At 45.3% G+C, this 19,717-nt stretch overlaps 1 protein-coding gene across 6 annotated transcripts in view; it reads left to right on the top strand.

Moving 5' to 3' along the window:
* Positions 1-19,717, top strand: part of ACSL6 (acyl-CoA synthetase long chain family member 6) — a 658,958-nt gene that overhangs the window by 5,615 nt on the left and 633,626 nt on the right. Inside the window, exon 3 of one of the 6 annotated variants that reach the window (XM_040405074.1) lies at positions 7,621-7,636. The exons of the other annotated variants lie outside the window; for them this stretch is intronic. The gene's annotated coding sequence lies outside the window, so the exon portion shown is untranslated. The remainder of the gene's footprint in view (positions 1-7,620; positions 7,637-19,717) is intronic. 6 annotated transcript variants of the gene reach the window in all.

The following is a 19,717-nucleotide window of genomic DNA, read 5'->3' as shown; positions in this document are numbered from 1 at the left end:
CATAAGCTCAGACCATCTAGCTTAATACCACAGATTAGACCAGCCATAAGCTCGGCCTAAATACCATAATAATTCGTCCGCTCACCATTTCAGTGAGCGACTTTACCCCACCGGACCATGCCGACTAAACATGAGGCATGGGCCCCACCCCACCCATAGCTACCTCGATCATGGACTGAAAACCCAAATTAAATACACTGCTCAAAAAAATAAAGGGAACACAAAAATAACACATCCTAGATCTGAGTTAATTAAATATTCTTCTGAAATACTTTGTTCTTTACATAGTTGAATGTGCTGACAACAAAATCACACAAAAAAAAAAAATGGAAATCAAATTTTTCAACCCATGGAGGTCTGGATTTGGAGTCACACTCAAAATTAAAGTGGAAAAACACACTACAGGCTGATCCAACTTTGATGTAATGTCCTTAAAACAAGTCAAAATGAGGCTCAGTAGTGTGTGTGGCCTCCACGTGCCTGTATGACCTCCCTACAACGCCTGTGCATGCTCCTGATGAGGTGGCGGACGGTCTCCTGAGGGATCTCCTCCCAGACCTGAACTAAAGCATCTGCTAACTCCTGGACAGTCTGTGGTGCAACGTGACGTTGGTGGATAGAGTGAGACATGATGTCCCAGATGTGCTCAATTGGATTCAGGTCTGGGGAACGGGCGGGCCAGTCCATAGCATCAATGCCTTCATCTTGCAGGAACTGCTGACACACTCCAGCCACATGAGGTCTAGCATTGTCTTGCATTAGGAGGAACCCAGGGCCAACCGCACCAAAATATGGTCTCACAAGGGGTCTAAGGATCTCATCTCGGTACCTAATGGCAGTCAGGCTACCTCTGGTGAGCACATGGAGGGCTGTGCGGCCCCCCAAAGAAATGCCACCCCACACCATTACTGACCCAATGCCAAACCGGTCATGCTGGAGGATGTTGCAGGCAGCAGAACGTTCTCCACGGCGTCTCCAGACTCTGTCACGTCTGTCACATGTGCTCAGTGTGAACCTGCTTTCATCTGTGAAGAGCACAGGGCGCCAGTGGCGAATTTGCCAATCTTGGTGTTCTCTGGCAAATGCCAAACGTCCTGCACGGTGTTGGGCTGTAAGCACAACCCCCACCTGTGGACGTCGGGCCCTCATATCACCCTCATGGAGTCTGTTTCTGACCGTTTGAGCAGACACATGCACATTTGTGGCCTGCTGGAGGTCATTTTGCAGGGCTCTGGCAGTGCTCCTCCTGTTCCTCCTTGCACAAAGGCGGAGGTAGCGGTCCTGCTGCTGGGTTATTGCCCTCCTACGGCCTCCTCCACGTCTCCTGATGTACTGGCCTGTCTCCTGGTAGCGCCTCCATGCTCTGGACACTATGCTGACAGACACAGCAAACCTTCTTGCCACAGCTCGCATTGATGTGCCATCCTGGATAAGCTGCACTACCTGAGCCACTTGTGTGGGTTGTAGACTCCGTCTCATGCTACCACTAGAGTGAAAGCACCGCCAGCATTCAAAAGTGACCAAAACATCAGCCAGGAAGCATAGGAACTGAGAAGTGGTCTGTGGTGACCACCTGCAGAACCACTCCTTTATTGGGGGTGTCTTGCTAATTGCCTATAATTTCCACCTGTTGTCTATCCCATTTTCACAACAGCATGTGAAATTGATTGTCACTCAGTGTTGCTTCCTAAGTGGACAGTTTGATTTCACAGAAGTGTGATTGACTTGGAGTTACATTGTGTTGTTTAAGTGTTCCCTTTATTTTTTTGAGCAGTGTATATCAAGTCCAATAGCCAACAGGTGAATACTATCAGTGAAATACAGGCAGGGCAAACCTCCCTCCAAGTCCACGTGCCGATACGAGAACCCCCAAACCAAGGGCATAAATTTTGCCAATACTCTGTTTATGCGAATCCTAATTCTATCCAGATACTTAAGATTTGCACACGACAACCACAAAAGACGCGGAACCATTTCTGAAAAGACCAATCGACATACTGGAAACAATCGCCACCGAACCAAAGTACGCTTCATGCTGAAGGCTAATTCCATGGTACCCAACTTACCCACGTCATTGCCACCAGTATGAAGAATAATCACATCAGGGTCCGGATACAGCGAACACATCTCCAAAATTACATCAATAACACCTTCCCAACGCAGCCCTCTAACCCCATTCCAATGAACTCTGACATCATCCGTAGACCATGAAAGGTTATCACCGTACGATCTTCCCGATGCTCTTCGCTGGGCCCAATGAACAAAAGAATGGCCGACGATCCATACGGTGATTCCTTGGAAACCTGAAAAACAAACAGCATTAGAGGGCATCTGGAAATGGACAAACATACAGCTTAAAGCGATTGGAGGACCATCTCCCAATCCTTTTAATCAATGATGCTCCTAAGCCGAACTAAGCTGCTGTGGTTGCAGCCCCGATCCTAAAGGAATGCGAATTAAACCGAAAATTCTCCAAACCCAATTCACCAAGACATTTAAACAGCACCCTACGAAACTGATACTGGGTCAGCGGTAAAAGATCCTGATGAATAAAAAACAAAGAACCACCGACTGGTCTGTACCTCCAGAAATGCGACAACATACTCACCGGGCAGAGATCACCTGACCTGACTCTGCCCACGCGAATCCACGAACCTTTCCCAGATTGATCCGTCTTAGCATTAGGAAGGAAGAACAGAACATAATTAGCATGCACGTGCACATTTGCTAGCAATAACCCCATACGAGACCTGCCGCTCTTCGGCAACAGCTCACTAATCCTAAACACCCCAAAAAACATGCACAAAAAGACAGTAGAGAAAAGCAAAGCCTCATAATCACTTATTGTCACGGCCATGGCTATGACCGTGACTCTTCAACCGCATGCGATTGTCAGCGGTTTGGTTTTGTTGTCAATCACAGGTGAGGGCAGTGGTATTTGCCTCACCTGTGGTTGCCGCTGACAACGCTTGCTTGTGGCAGCTTTCCTGATGTGCATGCGGTTGCACCTAGCAACCCCTATGTTAGGTGTGTGTGTATTGTGTTCACTGTGTTGTTTGTCTGTGTGCACTCTGTGTAGTGTGTTCTGTGCACTGACACTTTTCCTGCACTGTGGTTGCCCGTGGCAATGTTTGGCTGTCTGTACATGTGGTGGCAGTGTCCCGGCCTCTGGGCTATTCCCCAGGACACAGTTGCCACCCATGTCGTGGCCAGCGGCAACAACCACAGTGGGTTGCTACTCTTGGACACTTTCCCTTTAATCTTGTGTTTTCCCTTCCCGGGTGTTGAAAGGGTTAACTTCCTTCCCAGTGTGTGTGTGTGTCACTGGGTGTGTCCGACTGTGGGGTGTGGCTTCCTGGCCTATATAGCCTCACTGTTAGCATGGCTCTGTGGGTTGTTTCAGCCATGCTTGCTGGAGCAGCCTCCTGTGTTACTATCTGCCAGTGAGAGCCACCCCTGTGGTCATAAAGATATTGTCCTTATGTTTATGTCTGCTGTGTGTGGATGTTGTATGTTATGTTCTGTTGGGACCTTTCTATGTGTTTGGTGCAGCTTACAGTTCTGGATTCCTGTTTGCGCAGGGATCCAGTCAGCAAGGCTGTGACAGGTTGGTGGAACTAATTGTTCGCCTGTCATTCCCGTAAGGCTGTATGAGTTCCCCTTTTCCCAACAGCTTGGCCATTGAGACTCCTGATCCTCCGTGCCTAGGAGGAGTAGGTCGTCTTACCCTGACTCCTAGCGCAGGGACCGGACGGAGGGTGAGTTTAGGGATCCGAGGTTCCTGCGCATGGGTCCTCCTACCTTTAAGGTCGGCCCATGCAGTTAGGAGTTAGGGTCAGGGTAGGGACGCTGTAGGAGGTGACCTGCTCCCTATCCTGTTCTCCTGGCCGAGTAGGCCTACAGCACATGGCAGCGCACGGCTGAGGATTTCCCCCATCCTCAGCCTTGACACTTATACAAACTACAGCTGTAGCTTCACACAAAGAAACCAGTAAAACAGGGGAGATAGGACATCTGCTGTCAGGAGTTCAGTTACCCCTCTTATAACCCATCAGCATCTGCTTCACTATGAAATATTCCAAAAGAGAAGGGAACCCCAAAACTCTTAGAAAAAAGGACACACCGGACAAAATCCGAACAACGCTTGCATGAGCTAATCTAACCTTAAAGAGAGACAGACAAAATGCTAATGCTGAAGCCTCATTATTCACACAAGGGGACCCACCTCTACCTTCCACAAAACGACACCAACGACTCCACGAACGGACATAATCCAACCACGTTGATGGGGCTACCGACGACTGAAGATACGACATCCCTAAGACCAGATCAGATTCCACAGATGTGGAGGGCACACCTCCCCTTCCAAATCGTCCCCAGCTGCCAACAAGCAAAATCTCTGAAACTGAAAGCGAGAAAGAGCATCAGCAATTGAATTATCTATGCCTGGAATATGACGCGCCTTTATCCAAATGTTAAATTCTAAACAAAGCAAAACTAAATGGCGTAATAGCTTCACCACCAATGGACACTTCGAGGACAGGCAATTAACCGCAAATAATACACCCTTATTATCTGTGTGCAGAAAGATCCTCTTATTAGCAAAAGACCTACCCCACAAAACCAGAGCCACTATAACAGGGAACAATTCCAGAACCACTATATTCTTTGCCACACCATTCACCACCCAAGATGAGTGCCAAGCAGCCGCGCACCAATGTCCACTCCAATAGGCCCCAAAGCCAAAAGCACCCGCTGCATCAGTGAACAACTCCAAACAGGGGGCAAATACAAACTGATCCTGCCAAAAAGAACGACCATTATAATTCCTGAAAAATTCCAACCAAATCATCAAACCATCCTTACTATCCTTACCCAACCGAACATGAAAAACCGGATTACGAATGCCCGCAATTAAAGCCGCTAACCGACGACAATAAACCCGACCCATTGGCATGACTCTGGACGCAAAGCTAAAAGACCCAATAACGACTGAATTTCCTTAACTGAAGCTTTCTTCCTAACCAACAGATTTGAAATCACTGAACAGATTCTAGTAACCTTTTCCTGAGGAAGACGAAACTCACCCTTTACTGAATCAATAGTAATACCTAAATACTCCAAACAATTAACAGGATAAACAGTTTTCTCAACAGACAAAGGAACACCAAACTCAAAACAAACCTGAAAAAACGAATCTAAAAGCTCATAACACACTGCGGAGTCAACTGGACCTATAAACAAAAAATCATCTAGGTAATGCGTAACTGCACCTTTCATGCACCTGACAGAGACAACCCATTCAACAAAAGAGGAAAAAGCTTCAAAATAAAAACACGACACAGAACAACCCATAGGTAAACATCTATCGAAATAAAACAAACCCTGAAACTGAAAACCCAGAGAGTTAAAACAAAAAGGGTGAACAGGTAATAAGCGAAACGCCGACTGAACATCGGCCTTCGCCATCAAAGCTCCCTTACCGAAAGAACGAACCATATCAACCGCTGCATCAAAGGTTGCATACTTTACAGAACACAAAGCCTTATCGATCTCATCATTTAAAGATGCCCCATAAGGGAAAGATAAATGATGAATCAATCGAAAGGCATTTGGTTCCTTCTTAGGTACAATACCCAATGGTGAGAGATGGAAATTGACAAACGGAGGGGAAGAGAAAGGACCCGAAATCCTAAACGCCTCCAGTTCCTTCATCAATTTTGACCGCACCACGGACGGGTATTGATCAACTGACGAAAGGTTATTCACAACCTGAACCTGAAAAAGAAGGCAAATTAAAACCCACGGAAAAACCTTCAAGAAGTAATACCGCCATCTTGCGATTTGCATATCGTTCTAGCCATGGACGCATGCTCACTACCTTTACTGGCGTCCAGGCTCTTTGAAACATACTCTTTTGCGGATGATTGAGAGGGTAGATTGGCTTTCTTAAAGCAACGCACCATGGGGTGTCTGCCTCCGCAAAACGTACACTCGTGCCGATATTTACATGAGGCAGGCCATCGACACTGTGACTCATTGAACGCAAAGCAAGTGCCCTTCCTCAAAGCAGAAGGCTGGGAAACTGCTGAGGACGGCTGCTGCCTAGGAGCGGAAAAGGACGTGCGATGCGGCACCAACAAATTGAGCCACAAACCCACATCCTTTGCCCCCCAACGCATACTAGGGTATACAGACAATTTTTGCCTAACGCCCTCGTCATAAGAAAACCATCCAACTCCGCCAAAATTCCTGTACGCTTCCAAAACATTGTCTAAGTGCTGAAACAAACCAGAACACTTCTGAGGGAATTTTTCTCCCATCACGCTACAAAAAATACAATATGCCTGCAACCAATTATTGAACGTCCGAGGAATCGTCCGTCGTCAATCCTCCTCACTTTTCTCTTCGCGCTTATCTAATTTATTTACAAAATCCTTAGACGCAGGCAAAAGAGATAAAATATCAACAAATTCATTACGCCAAATTTTTTCTTTAACAGATACGGACAAATGAAAACCTAAGCGGGACATCTCGCAAGGGAGAGTCTCCTTGTAACAAGTTTCCGCCACCCCCTTCCGCTTACAAAATAACGGAAGAGGGAGGGAACCTTCACTGTCCGAATTCAGCTCAACCCTCTGCCCAACCGACCGCCATGCAGACGTGAGATCATCCGCTGCGGCAGACGGCACAGCAGACGGAGGGACAGGAGGAAACATAGCTTGTAGAGAGGAGAGGACAGAGATGACAGGACCGGTGCCAAGCCACTAAGGCACTCACCATCAGACAATGCCTCAGTCCTGTGAGGAGGAGAAAGCGCTGGCACTTCTGGTGGCAAAGAGGTATCTTCTTGGCACGCGTCCGCCCGCAGCTCGACACCAGAGTGGAGCCGCATAGCTGGACGCTGCCCCTGCTGTCCACGAGTCATGGACCTCGCTACTTCCGGGTCTGGACTCCGATGCCTGCCGCTTCTCTGGATGCCGCCGCTCTGCAGAGGACCTAGAAGGGGAAGGTGAGAACCGGGTGCGCTGCCTCCTCTCACGCTGAGAAGAGCGCAGCGCAGGCAAGGCAGCAGCAGGTCTCACAGGCTCAGTCCCATCACCGAAAGAGGCGCCGACAGCTCCTGGCAACACTGGTAAGGAGGGCGACAGATCCGACAGGCATGCTTCAATCCACGCAGACGCTCCTTTCTCCTCAGCACGTCTCCGCAGGGCAGCGATGAAATCCTCCATCAGGTAAGACCGGCCGGAACACGGGAAACAGGCGAGACTCCACAGGACAGACGGGCAGAGTGCAATTCAACACTTGCGGCTTGGCTGACAGCTAAAACACCGTCAGCCACTGCAATATATACACAAACAATCCCCCTCCCCACAATCCAGCGCCCAATGCCTCAGCTGTTGCTGGGCAACAACAATTAATCTGCCCAGTAACTACCCCTCATAGGTGTCCTAATTAACCAATCCCAGACCCTTGACCTTCACCCAGCAACCCAGGCTAAATTTAGCCACCCTGACCACCGATTTTGGCGGGAAAATTCCCGCCAAAACCCTCACCTAGTGACCTGTGATGATCAAAATCCCACGAGGATCCCTCCTTATAAAATTCCGGGATCCTAACATTTAACAAAAAACAGGTACAATTACTTATTTAACAGTAATGAGTCACCAAAAATGTTACCTACAAGTTAAAATCAGATAGCAGCACATCTCCTTTTTTTGTGATCTGTTTTATTTTCTGATTGTAGATTTTTAAATTCTATTTCTGAACATGATTAGGGGGCGGCCATCTTGCCTGAGCTGTTCTTAACAGCATTTACACAGCATTAAGAAAATTGCTTTACGTAAGACACGTGGTCCATAGACACAACCCGAAGAGAGACTTAGATGGAATAAGTTACTGCACACACCACACATATTGCACATAGAACTATTCCTTAATATGTTTTTTGCATTGTGAGAATCTTCTCCAATGCATTTCAAGTAGCAAACTGTCTTAGTAGTGCCACATTACCATGTTAAAGGGAACCAGTCACATTAAACAAGGTGTCTGAGCTACAGGCAGCTTGTTATAGAGCAGGAGAAGCTGAGCAAACCAATATATAGTTTTATAGGAAAAGATTCAGTATAACTTGCATTTTATTCATTTAAATTCCTGCTCATTCTGGGCTTTGATGTCAAGGATGCGGTCCTATCAGTGATTGACAGCCTTACCTCTATGACTGTGTATGCAGATAGCTGTCAATCACTGATAGGACCGCCTCCCTGACTTCAAAGTCCAGAACAAGCAGGAATTAAAATGAATAAAATGCAAGTTCTACTGAATCTTTTCCCATATAACTATATATCAGTCTGCTCAGCTCCTCCTGCTCTATAACATACTGCCTACAGCTCAGACACCATGTTCAACGTGAAGCTGGGCAGTACACATTGCTTTATACATAGTACTGAATACAGATTTGACCCGTTAGTATCATACACTGCCCGTCCTAAAAAAAAGTCACCACCAAAAATATTTTGTTGGACCGCCTTTAGCTTTGATTACGGCAGGCATTGGCTGTGGCATTGTTTCGATAAGCTTCTGCAATGTCACAAGATTTATTTCCGTCCATCATTGATGATGGTAGAGTCTGACTGCTGCGCAAAGCCTTCTCCAGCACATCCCAAAGATTCTCAATGGGGTTAAGGTCTGGACACTGTGGTGGCCAATCCATGTGTGAAAATGATGTCTCATGCTCCCTGAACCACTCTTTAACAATTTGAGCCCGATGAATCCTGGCATTGTCATCCTGGAATATGCCATCAGGGAAGAAAAAATCCATTGATGGAAAAACCTGGTCATTCCGTATGTTCAGGTAGTCAGCTGACCTCATTCTTGGCGCACATACTGTTGCTGAACCTAGACCTGACCAACTGCAGCAACCCCAGATCATAGCACTGCCCCCAAAGGCTTGTACAGTAGGCACTAGGCATGATGGGTGCATCACTTCATCTGCCTCTCTTCTTACCCTGATGCGCCCATCACTCTGGAACAGGGTAAATCTTGACTCATCAGACCACATGACCTTCTTTCATTGCGCCAGAGTCCAATCTTTATGCTCCCTAGCAAATTAAAGCCTTTTTTCTGGTTTGCCTCATTGATTAGTGGTTTTCTTACAGCTACACAGCTGTTCAGTCCCAATCCCTTGAGTTCTCTTCGCATTGTGCATGTGAAAATGCTCTTACTTTCACTATTAAACATAGCCCTGAGTTCTACTGTTGTTTTTCTTCGATTTGATTTCACCAAACGTTTAAGTGATCGCCGATCACGATCATTCAGAATTTGTTTCCCGCCACATTTCTTGCTTGAATACGATGGGTCCCCACTATCCTTTCAGTTTTTAATAATGCTTTGGACAGTTCTTAACCCAATTTTAGTAGTTTCTGCAATCTCCTTAGATGTTTTCTCTGCTTGATGCATGCCAATGATATGACCCTTCTCAAACAGACTAACCTCTTTTCCATGACCACGAGATGTGTCTTTCGACATGGTTAAGAAATGAGAGGCAACTCATTGCACCAGTTGGGGTTAAATAACTTGTTGCCAGCAAAGATAATCGCCCATGCAGTAATTATCCAATAGGAGGCTCATAACTATTTGCTTAGTTAAATCCAAGTGGCGACTTTTTTTTTGGACAGGCAGTGTATTATACAACGTGTTTCTTGCATTATATGCTTCCAGTAATGGAATTGAGTACTGGCTGTAGATAAATGACTGGAAATAAAAATGAAAGATTTAGTGTTATAAAGGCAACCTCTGTCCATATGCACTGTTAGTTTATAAGTAGGCTCTCCACAAGCCAGCATGTACTACATAAAAGACATTCATCTACAAGGGAACTGTATGGCAACAGCAGCTCTAGTGTGGAAAAGGGGTGCCTCAGATGTATAAGGATGTCTCAATTCACTGACGGCAACCAGAGACCTTAAATGGTGACGGATTGAAGGTTTATTAGCAAGTTACCTAACTTTTCAGTACACAATGATTCATCTTTCTTACATAAAAGCCTTAAGAATCATGGTTACGTGCTAATACAGTCCATACAGGGGAATGTCTTTATAGCAGCAACCAAAACCATCCAGTGTTTCATTTTCTGATTTCTCAAAGCCCAATTGTCTGAGGATGTAAACCCTGCTTATAGGAGCCAGCTCACAGTAATCTTATTACTCATGGTAGTTAAGACAAGAAATTATTTTTGAACCTCAAATTAAAGCGATTGACCAGAAGGATAATTTTTTTTAGGAAAGGGGCAGAATGGGTTAAAAAAATAAAAGAAGCATTACTTAACTCAGTGATTCCCCCACTACTGCTGCTCCTATGCTTAGTGGGTGCCGGCTGGACTCACCTCCTAGTCCAGTCCTGACACACAGAAAATGACAGGAAATACCCGCCCAGCCAGTCACCGGTTCAAACGGGTTACTGCTGAGGCCGCTGATTGGCTGAGGAGGCACTTCCTGCCATTTCCTGTGTGTTGATTCTAGATCACAAAACAGACACCAGCAGGGACCGGGTAAGGATCAGAATGACAGCAATGGGTGGGGGAAGGGGGGGTCGGTGGGGAGAGTAATGCTTCTATTGTTGCTTTTAGCCCATTCTGCACCATTTTATAAGACATTTTTATGCTGCCGGACAACCCGTTAATGGATAAGATGGGTTTTTCTAATTTAACCAATGCCCTTGGTAACATCCTGAATTTTCCTGTGTAAGTTTTTTTAAAACACTTGTACAAAAACACCATGAATTTTTTTCTTGGCGTTTTTAATTATGTGACATTTTGTATATGCCTTTTTTTCTGGTGCTTTTCAAACCCTAAAGAGAACCCTATGGGAAAAATTTCAACAAATGCCATACCCAGAGCATGCCTCATTTTTAAGAAAAGTACAATAAACCCCAAAAACACTGAAAAGAACAAACCAAAACAATGTGGCGGAATTTATCACGCCCTGCACTCCAGAGTTTTGGCTTTAAAAACAAAACATGGCTTTTGCGACTTCTTGGCTTGCTTGTGCAAAAATTGTCAACTCCAGTTTTTAAAATGGGTGGGTGTGGCTAGCTATGCTAATTAGGTTAGCTCCACATTTACCTCTTGGACATTTATAAAAAGCAGCAAAAAAAGCAAACATAGGGGTGGTATAAAAAACATGGAGTAGCATTTCTAGGTTAAAAAATTTGCCAAATTAAAAAAAACAATGGCTCAGATTTAGTAATCCTAAAAATGGCATAAGCTCAGACAGGCTGTCTAGACTTGCACCACATTTATCATAGGGGATCAGGCTGGATGATAAATGTGGTATGGGCAAGACACTTCTCTGGCTCTATACCAACTATTGGTTGGCTTACTTTCAGACCGATTTTTACACCAGAGTTGTGGCAAAATTTTGGTGCAAAATGGAGACTCTTATGCCCGCCCACTTTCCAATGAATCCCCACCCATTTCTGCTATGCCCCGCTCCTTGTCAAGCATGGAGAGGAAAAAGTGTAGGAACCCCAGGTGTGTCAATTTGCGATGCTTTTTAAACAGACTTTTTGTACAGACATTAGTAAATCTGGGCCAAAAATCTCAGACTCAAGCAAAACTAACTTAAAATATTACCCTCATGATAAATTGACCCTCTTTGTGTAGATTCTTCAATAATTTCCTATCGGTTTTAAAGGCATTATCCAGGAAAAGATATTTATGACTTAGGCCTCATGCACACGACCGTTGTGTGCATCCGTGGCCATTGTGCCGTTTTCCGTTTTTTTTCGCGGACCCATTGACTTTCAATGGGTCCGTGGAAAAATCGGAAAATGCACCGTTTTGCAGCCGCATCCGTGATCCGTGTTTCCTGTCCGTCAAAAAAATAGGACCTGTTCTATTTTTTTGACGGACAACGGTTCACGGACCCATTCAAGTCAATGGGTTCGTGATAGAACACGGATGCACACAAGATTGGCATCTGCGTCCGTGATCCGTGGCTGTAGGTTACTTTCATACAGACGGATCCGAAGATCCGTCTGCATAAAAGCTTTTTAAGAGATGAGTTTTCACTTCGTGAAAACTCATATCCGACAGTATATTCTAACACAGAGGCGTTCCCATAGTGATAGAATATACTACGAACTGTGTACATGACAGCACCTGAGGGGTTAATTGTGCATATCATAGCCCCCTATAAGAGATCAGGGGCTGCCAGGCAGCAGGGGGCAGACCCCCCTCCCTCCCCAGTTTGAATATCATTGGTGGCCAGTGTGCGGCCTCTCCTGGCCCCCCTCCCTCTATTGTAATATCATTGGAGGCCAGTGTGCGGCCTCCCCCGGCCCCCCCTCCCTCCCTTTATTGTAATATCATTGGTGGCCAGTGTGCGGCCTCCCCTCCAATATTACAATATTAGAAGCATCATACTTACCTGCTGCGCTGTCTGTGACCGGCCGGGAGCTCCTCCTACTGGTAAGTGACAGATCATTAAGCAATGCGTCGCACAGACCTGTCACTTACCAGTAGGAGGAGCTCCCGGCCGGTCACAGACAGCGCAGCAGGTATGATGCTTCTAATATTGTAATATTGCTAAGTAACCATGGCAACCAGGCCTGCAGTAGCGTCCTGGTTGCCATGGTTACCGATCGGAGCCCCAGCGATTAAACTGGGACTCCGATCGGAACTCTCCGCTGCCACCAATGATCGGGCAGGGGGGGGGGGGGGAAGGGGAGGCCGCACACTGGCCACCAATGATATTACAATAGAGGGAGGGAGGGGCCGGGGGAGGCTGCACACTGGCCACCAATTATATTACAATAAAGGGATGGAGGGGGGGGCGACGGAGGCCGCACACTGGCCACCAATGATATTACAATAGAGGGAGGGAGGGGGGGCCGGGGGAGGCCGCACACTGGCCACCAATGATATTACAATAGAGGGAGGGAGGGGGGGCCGGGGGAGGCCGCACACTGGCCACCAATTATATTACAATAGAGGGAGGGGGGGCCGCACACTGGCCACCAATGATATTCAAACTGGGGAGGGAGGGGGGTCTGCCCCCTGCTGCCTGGCAGCCCCTGATCTCTTACAGGGGGCTATGATGCGCACAATTAACCCCTTCAGGTGCGGCACCTGAAGGGTTAATTGTGCGGATCACAGCCCCCTGTAAAAGATCGGGTGCTGGCAGGCAGCAGGGGGCAGTCATGTACACAGTTCGTAGTATATTCTAACTAGAAGCGTCCCCATCACTATGGGAACGCCTCTGTGTTAGAATATACTGTCGGATCTGAGTTTCACGATGTAACTCAAATCCGATGGTATATTCTAACATAGAGGCGTTCCCATGGTGATGGGGACGCTTCAAGTTAAAATATACCATCGGATTGGACAAAACTCTGATCCTATGGTATATTAACTCCTGACTTTACATTTAAAGTCAATGGGGGACGGATCCGTTTGCAATTGCACCATATTGTGTCAACGTCAAACGGATCCGTCCACCTTGACTTGCATTGTAAGTCAGGACGGATCCGTTTGGCTCCGCACGGCCAGGCGGACACCAAAACGAAATTTTTTTTCATGTCCGTGGATCCTCCAAAAATCAAGGAAGACCCACGGACGAAAAAAAGGTCACGGATCACGGAAAAACGGGACCCGTTTTTGCGGACCGCAAAAAAAAACGGTCGTGTGCATGAGGTCTTATCCTGAGGATAGATTATCAGTATCAGATCTGTGGTGGACCCCCGCTGAGCACTGCAGCCTCTTTCTAGGCCAGTGACATCACTGTACATCGATCACATGGTCTAGTTGCAGCTCAGCCCCATTCAAGTCAATGTAGCTGAGCTGCAATACCAAGCACTGCCACTTCACAATGTATGGCGCTGTCCTAGAAAAACTTTTGGGAGCCTACGTTGCTCACTAGAGCTCCAGAGAGTAAAACCACTGATTGGCAGGGATGCCAGGACTTGGACCCCCGCTGATGTGATAATGATGACCCATCCTTTTGGAGGATAACCCCCTTTAAAGTAACACCTGACACAGCATTTTTGACCTAAGAATTGCTGCTGAAAACACCAGGAGAAATGCTACAAAATGCTGTCTGTGACTTTAGCCTAAAGGCTACAGGCTTTCCACATGTGGTGCTGAACATGCGGGCAAAATACTTTAAAGGCACAATATTTTATAACAGCCAGCAGAGCTGAAGTGAGTCTGTTATGCTACATTCACATGACAGTGAAAAAAATAGCCATTAAAACTGACACACTGTTAAAGTAAATCCATTTGCTGGCCATGTATCCATCTTTAATGGCCATTTTGCATTAGCTTTAACAGCCATTAAAAACGGATGTAGTTCATTAGCTTTTTATTTTAACAAACCCAACCCCTACAATGTGCCCTCAGCATACCAAATGTCCCCCATAGCGCCCACTGGACATCAGATATCCCCCTCAGTGCCCTGCCAGTATGAATAGTGCCCTTAGTGCCCCCCCAGTATAAATAATTCCCCTCATAGTGGCCCCCAGTATATATAATGCTCCTCTTAGTGGCTCCCAGTATACAGTATATAATGCTCCTCTTAGTGGCCCCTGGTATAGATAATGCTCCTCTTAGTGGCTTCTAATATAGTTTTATGCTCCTCTTAATGGCTCCTAATATATATAATGCTTCTCTTAGTGCCCCCCAGTATATATAATGCTCCTCTTAGTGGCCTCTAATATACAGGGTGGGCCATTTATATGGATACACCTTAATAAAATGGGAATGGTTGGTGATATTAACTTCCTGTTTGTGGCACATTAGTATATGTGAGGGGGGAAACTTTTCAAGATGGGTGGTGACCATGGCGGACATTTTGAAGTCGGCCATTTTGAATCCAACTTTTGTTTTTTCAATAGGAAGAGGGTCATTTGACACATCAAACTTATTGGGAATTTCACAAGAAAAACAATTGTGTGCTTGGTTTTAACGTAATTTTATTCTTTCATGAGTTATTTACAAGTTTCTGACCACTTACAAAATGTGTTCAATGTGCTGCCCATTGTGTTGGATTGTCAATGCAACCCTCTTCTCCCACTCTTCACACACTGATAGCAACACCGCAGGAGAAATGCTAGCACAGGCTTCCAGTATCCGTAGTTTCAGGTGCTGCACATCTCGTATCTTCACAGCATAGACGATTGCCTTCAGATGATACGAGATGTGCAGCACCTGAAACTACGGATACTGGAAGCCTGTGCTAGCATTTCTCCTGTGGTGTTGCTATCAGTGTGTGAAGAGTGGGAGAAGAGGGTTGCATTGACAATCCAACACAATGGGCAGCACATTGAACACATTTTGTAAGTGGTCAGAAACTTGTAAATAACTCATGAAAGAATAAAGTTATGTTAAAACCAAGCACACCATTGTTTTTTTTGTGAAATTCCCAATAAGTTTGATGTGTCAAATAACCCTCTTCCTATTGAAAAAACTAAAGTTGGATTCAAAATGGCCGACTTCAAAATGGCCGCCATGGTCACCACCCATCTTGAAAAGTTTCCCCCCTCACATATACTAATGTGCCACAAACAGGAAGTTATTATCACCAACCATTCCCATTTTATTAAGGTGTATCCATATAAATGGCCCACCCTGTAGTTTTATGCTCCTCTTAATGGCTCCTAGTATATATAATGCTCCTCTTAGTGGCCCGAGTATAAATAATACTCCTCTTAGTGGCCCCCAGTATATATAATGCTTTTCTTAGTGCCCCCTAGTACAAACCGGATTCCAAAAAAGTTGGGACACTAAACAAATTGTGAATAAAAACTGAATGCAATGATGTGGATATGGCAAATGTCAATATTTTATTTGTAATAGAATGTAGATGACAGATCAAACGTTTAATCCGAGTAAATGTATCATTTTAAAGGAAAAATACGTTGATTCAAAATTTCACGGTGTCAACAAATCCCCAAAAAGTTGGGACAAGTAGCAATAAGAGGCTGGAAAAAGTAAATTTGAGCATAACGAAGAGCTGGAAGACCAATTAACACTAATTAGGTCAATTGGCAACATGATTGGGTATAAAAAGAGCTTCTCAGAGTGGCAGTGTCTCTCAGAAGCCAAGATGGGTAGAGGATCACCAATTCCCACAATGTTGCGCAGAAAGATAGTGGAGCAATATCAGAAAGGTGTTACCCAGCGAAAAATTGCAAAGACTTTGCATCTATCATCATCAACTGTGCATAACATCATCCGAAGATTCAGAGAATCTGGAACAATCTCTGTGCGTAAGGGTCAAGGCCGTAAAACCATACTGGATGCCTCTGATCTCCGGGCCCTTAAACGACACTGCACCACAAACAGGAATGCTACTGTAAAGGAAATCACAGAATGGGCTCAGGAATACTTCCAGAAACCATTGTCAGTGAACACAATCCACCGTGCCATCCGCCGTTGCCAGCTGAAACTCTACAGTGCAAAGAAGAAGCCATTTCTAAGCAAGATCCACAAGCTCAGGCGTTTTCACTGGGCCAGGGATCATTTAAAATGGAGTGTGGCAAAATGGAAGACTGTTCTGTGGTCAGACGAGTCACGATTCGAAGTTCTTATTGGAAATTTGGTGACGCCATGTCATCCGGACCAAAGAGGACAAGGACAACCCAAGTTGTTATCAACGCTCAGTTCAGAAGCCTGCATCTCTGATGGTATGGGGTTGCATGAGTGCATGTGGCATGGGCAGCTTGCATGTCTGGAAAGGCACCATCAATGCAGAAAAATATATTCAGGTTCTAGAACAACATATGCTCCCATCCAGACGTCATCTCTTTCAGGGAAGACCCTGCATTTTTCAACAAGATAATGCCAGACCACATTCTGCATCAATCACAACATCATGGCTGCGTAGGAGAAGGATCCGGGTACTGAAATGGCCAGTCTGCAGTCCAGATCTTTCACCTATAGAGAACATTTGGCGCATCATAAAGAGGAAGGTGCAACAAAGAAGGCCCAAGACGATTGAACAGTTAGAGGCCTGTATTAGACAAGAATGGGAGAGCATTCCTATTTCTAAACTTTTGAAACTGGTCTCCTCGGTCCCCAGACGTCTGTTGAGTGTTGTAAGAAGAAGGGGAGATGCCACACAGTGGTAAAAATGGCCTTGTCCCAACTTTTTGGGGATTTGTTGACACCATGAAATTATGATTCAACATATTTTTCCCTTAAAATGGTACATTTTCTCAGTTTAAACTTTTGTTCCGTGATTTATGTTCTATTCTGAATAAAATATTAGAAGTTGGCCCCTCCACATCATTGCATTCAGTTTTTATTCACGATTTGTATAGTGTCCCAACTTTTTTGGAATCCGGTTTGTACATATAATGCTTCTCTTAGTGCCCCCCAGTATATATAATGCCCTTCTTAGTGGCCCCCAGTGTATATAATGCTCCTCTTAGTGGCCCACAGTATATATAATGCTTCTCTTAGTGGCCCCCAGTATATATAATGCTTCTCTTAGTCCCCCCAGTATATATAATGCTCCTCTTAGTGGCCCCCAGTATATATAATGCTCCTCTTAGTGGCTTCTAATATAGTTAATGTTCCTCTTAATGGCTCCCAGTATATAATGCCTCTCTTAGTAGTCCCCAGTAAATTGAATGCTCCTCTTAGTAGTCCCCAGTAAAGTTAATGCTCCTCTTAGTCTCCCCAGTATACTTATTGTTCGTCTTAGTGGCCCCCAGTATAGATAATGCTCCTCTTAGTGGCCCCCAGTTTTCACCAAAACACTTGTTCCACTGGAGTCCACAGGATGTGTGCACCCAGCGTGATCATGTGACGACATCACGCTGGGAGCATCAGGTCCTGCTGCCTTTAGTAAAGAGCAAGTGTCCCCATGTGTTGTTGCTGAGTTACCCAAAATATAGAAAAAACAGACATGTCAATATAGATACTGGTAATTTCTTTTGTGAAGTAAACATTTTTGTATTAAATACCAGTAATTACAGATTAGCTGCTGATGTAAAGACCAGTAAATGAACAACCTGTTCATTTATTCATCTTCTCCTTTTAACTGGTGGATACAAATTTAGTAGGTACTAGGGAAAAGATCAGATCTTGTACTATACTGCAAGATCACAACAGACTTCCACAAAGACTTCCTGTAGACAGTTGTCATACTGTTTTTGAAAGAAAGCAGCCCTATTTTTCTAAACCTGGACAGCTCCTTTAAAGGGGTTTTCTGGGTTTTGATATTGATGGCCTATCCTCAGGATAGGTCATCAATATCAGACTGGAGAGGGTCTGACTCCCCACACCTCCGCCGATCAGCTGTATAAAGAGGCTGCAGCACTACGTGTGAGCTTAGTCCTCTTTCTAGGCCATGTGATGTCACGTTCGTCAGTCATAGGCCCAGCTCGGACCTATTTAAGTGAATGGGGCTGAGATGCAAAACCAAGCAGAGCTGCTATTGAATGAACGGTGCTGAACTTGGTGAGCTGTGAGGAAGCAGTGGCACTCACCGGAGCTCTGGGGAGGGCTGCGGCTTCCTCAAACAGCTGTTCAGTAGGGCTGCTGGGTGTCAGACCTCTGATGATCTCATATTGATGTCGTATTCTGAGGATAGACCATCAGGAAGAAAATCTTTTTAAAAGGGTTTTCTGGGAGTTTTACACTGATGACCAATTCTCTCGATAGGTCATGAGTATCTGATTGCTGGGGTCCGGCACCTGGGACCCCTGCTGATCAGCTGTTTGAGAAGGCAGCGATGCTCACAGTAGCATCGCGGCCTCCCCTAAACTGTTTCTAGGCCATGTGACGTCATGTTCATCGGTCACATAGCCTAGGTGCAGCTCAGCTCCATTGAAGTCAATGGGGCTGAGCTGTGATACCAAGCACAGTCACTATACAATGTACGATGCTGTGCTTGGTGACTCAGTGAGCAGAGAGAAGGCCGCGGCACTACTGTGAGCACCGGTGCCTTCTCAAACAGCTGATCGTCAGGGGTTCTGGGTGTCATACCCCCACCAATCATATACTGATGACCTCTCCAGAGCATAGATCATCAGAGTAAAACTCCTGGAAAGCCCCTTTAAAGTCTGCTCAGAGTTACTGTCTCATCCTTGCTACAATGATGAAGGGTATGCTTTGCAAGACACATGTGGATGCTGACTTTATAATTACATCCACAATGTGTTATATATATAAGGATACAAATATTTTATATCTTTATCATAAATACAATCAAATGCAGTTACTTACATTAGGATAAGAAGTAGGTGTCATTTCAAAGGATATTAGATTTTTTTTATTGTGTTACGTAGATTTTGCTTCTTTAGACTTCAGCTTTAATGTAGTGACTGAAAGTCCAAGAAAGAAATAAAAAATCCCTATGTAATACCCTTGGGTCCTGTTGAAGAGTTCTCTTTGTCATGTACTGTCTGAATGAATGAAGTGCGCTGATTCAAGATTCCCATTAGTGAGATTATGTTTCTTACTCCCAACCCGCTGTCACTGGACCATCAATATGTATGCATTTTAAATGCACTTGTGTCAATTTGGTTGTGGAGCTTATCTGTATAGTGTGAACTAACCAGACAGTAGGAGAATTTAGCAGGTTTTAGGTCAGCAGTGGCATATAAGGACATAATGATTTGCTTGATGCCTGCATTCTGCTCTCCACATCATCTTTACTGGGGCTGTTTAACTCCATAAGAGCTCACATTGCATTATCCCTTATTGTGCATT

Source organism: Bufo bufo, chromosome 1, assembly GCF_905171765.1.
Source record: "Bufo bufo chromosome 1, aBufBuf1.1, whole genome shotgun sequence".
In the NCBI taxonomy this organism is placed as follows: Eukaryota; Metazoa; Chordata; class Amphibia; order Anura; family Bufonidae; genus Bufo; species Bufo bufo.
Note: the sequence above shows the minus strand (reverse complement) of the source record. Positions and strands in the feature narration are given on the sequence as shown.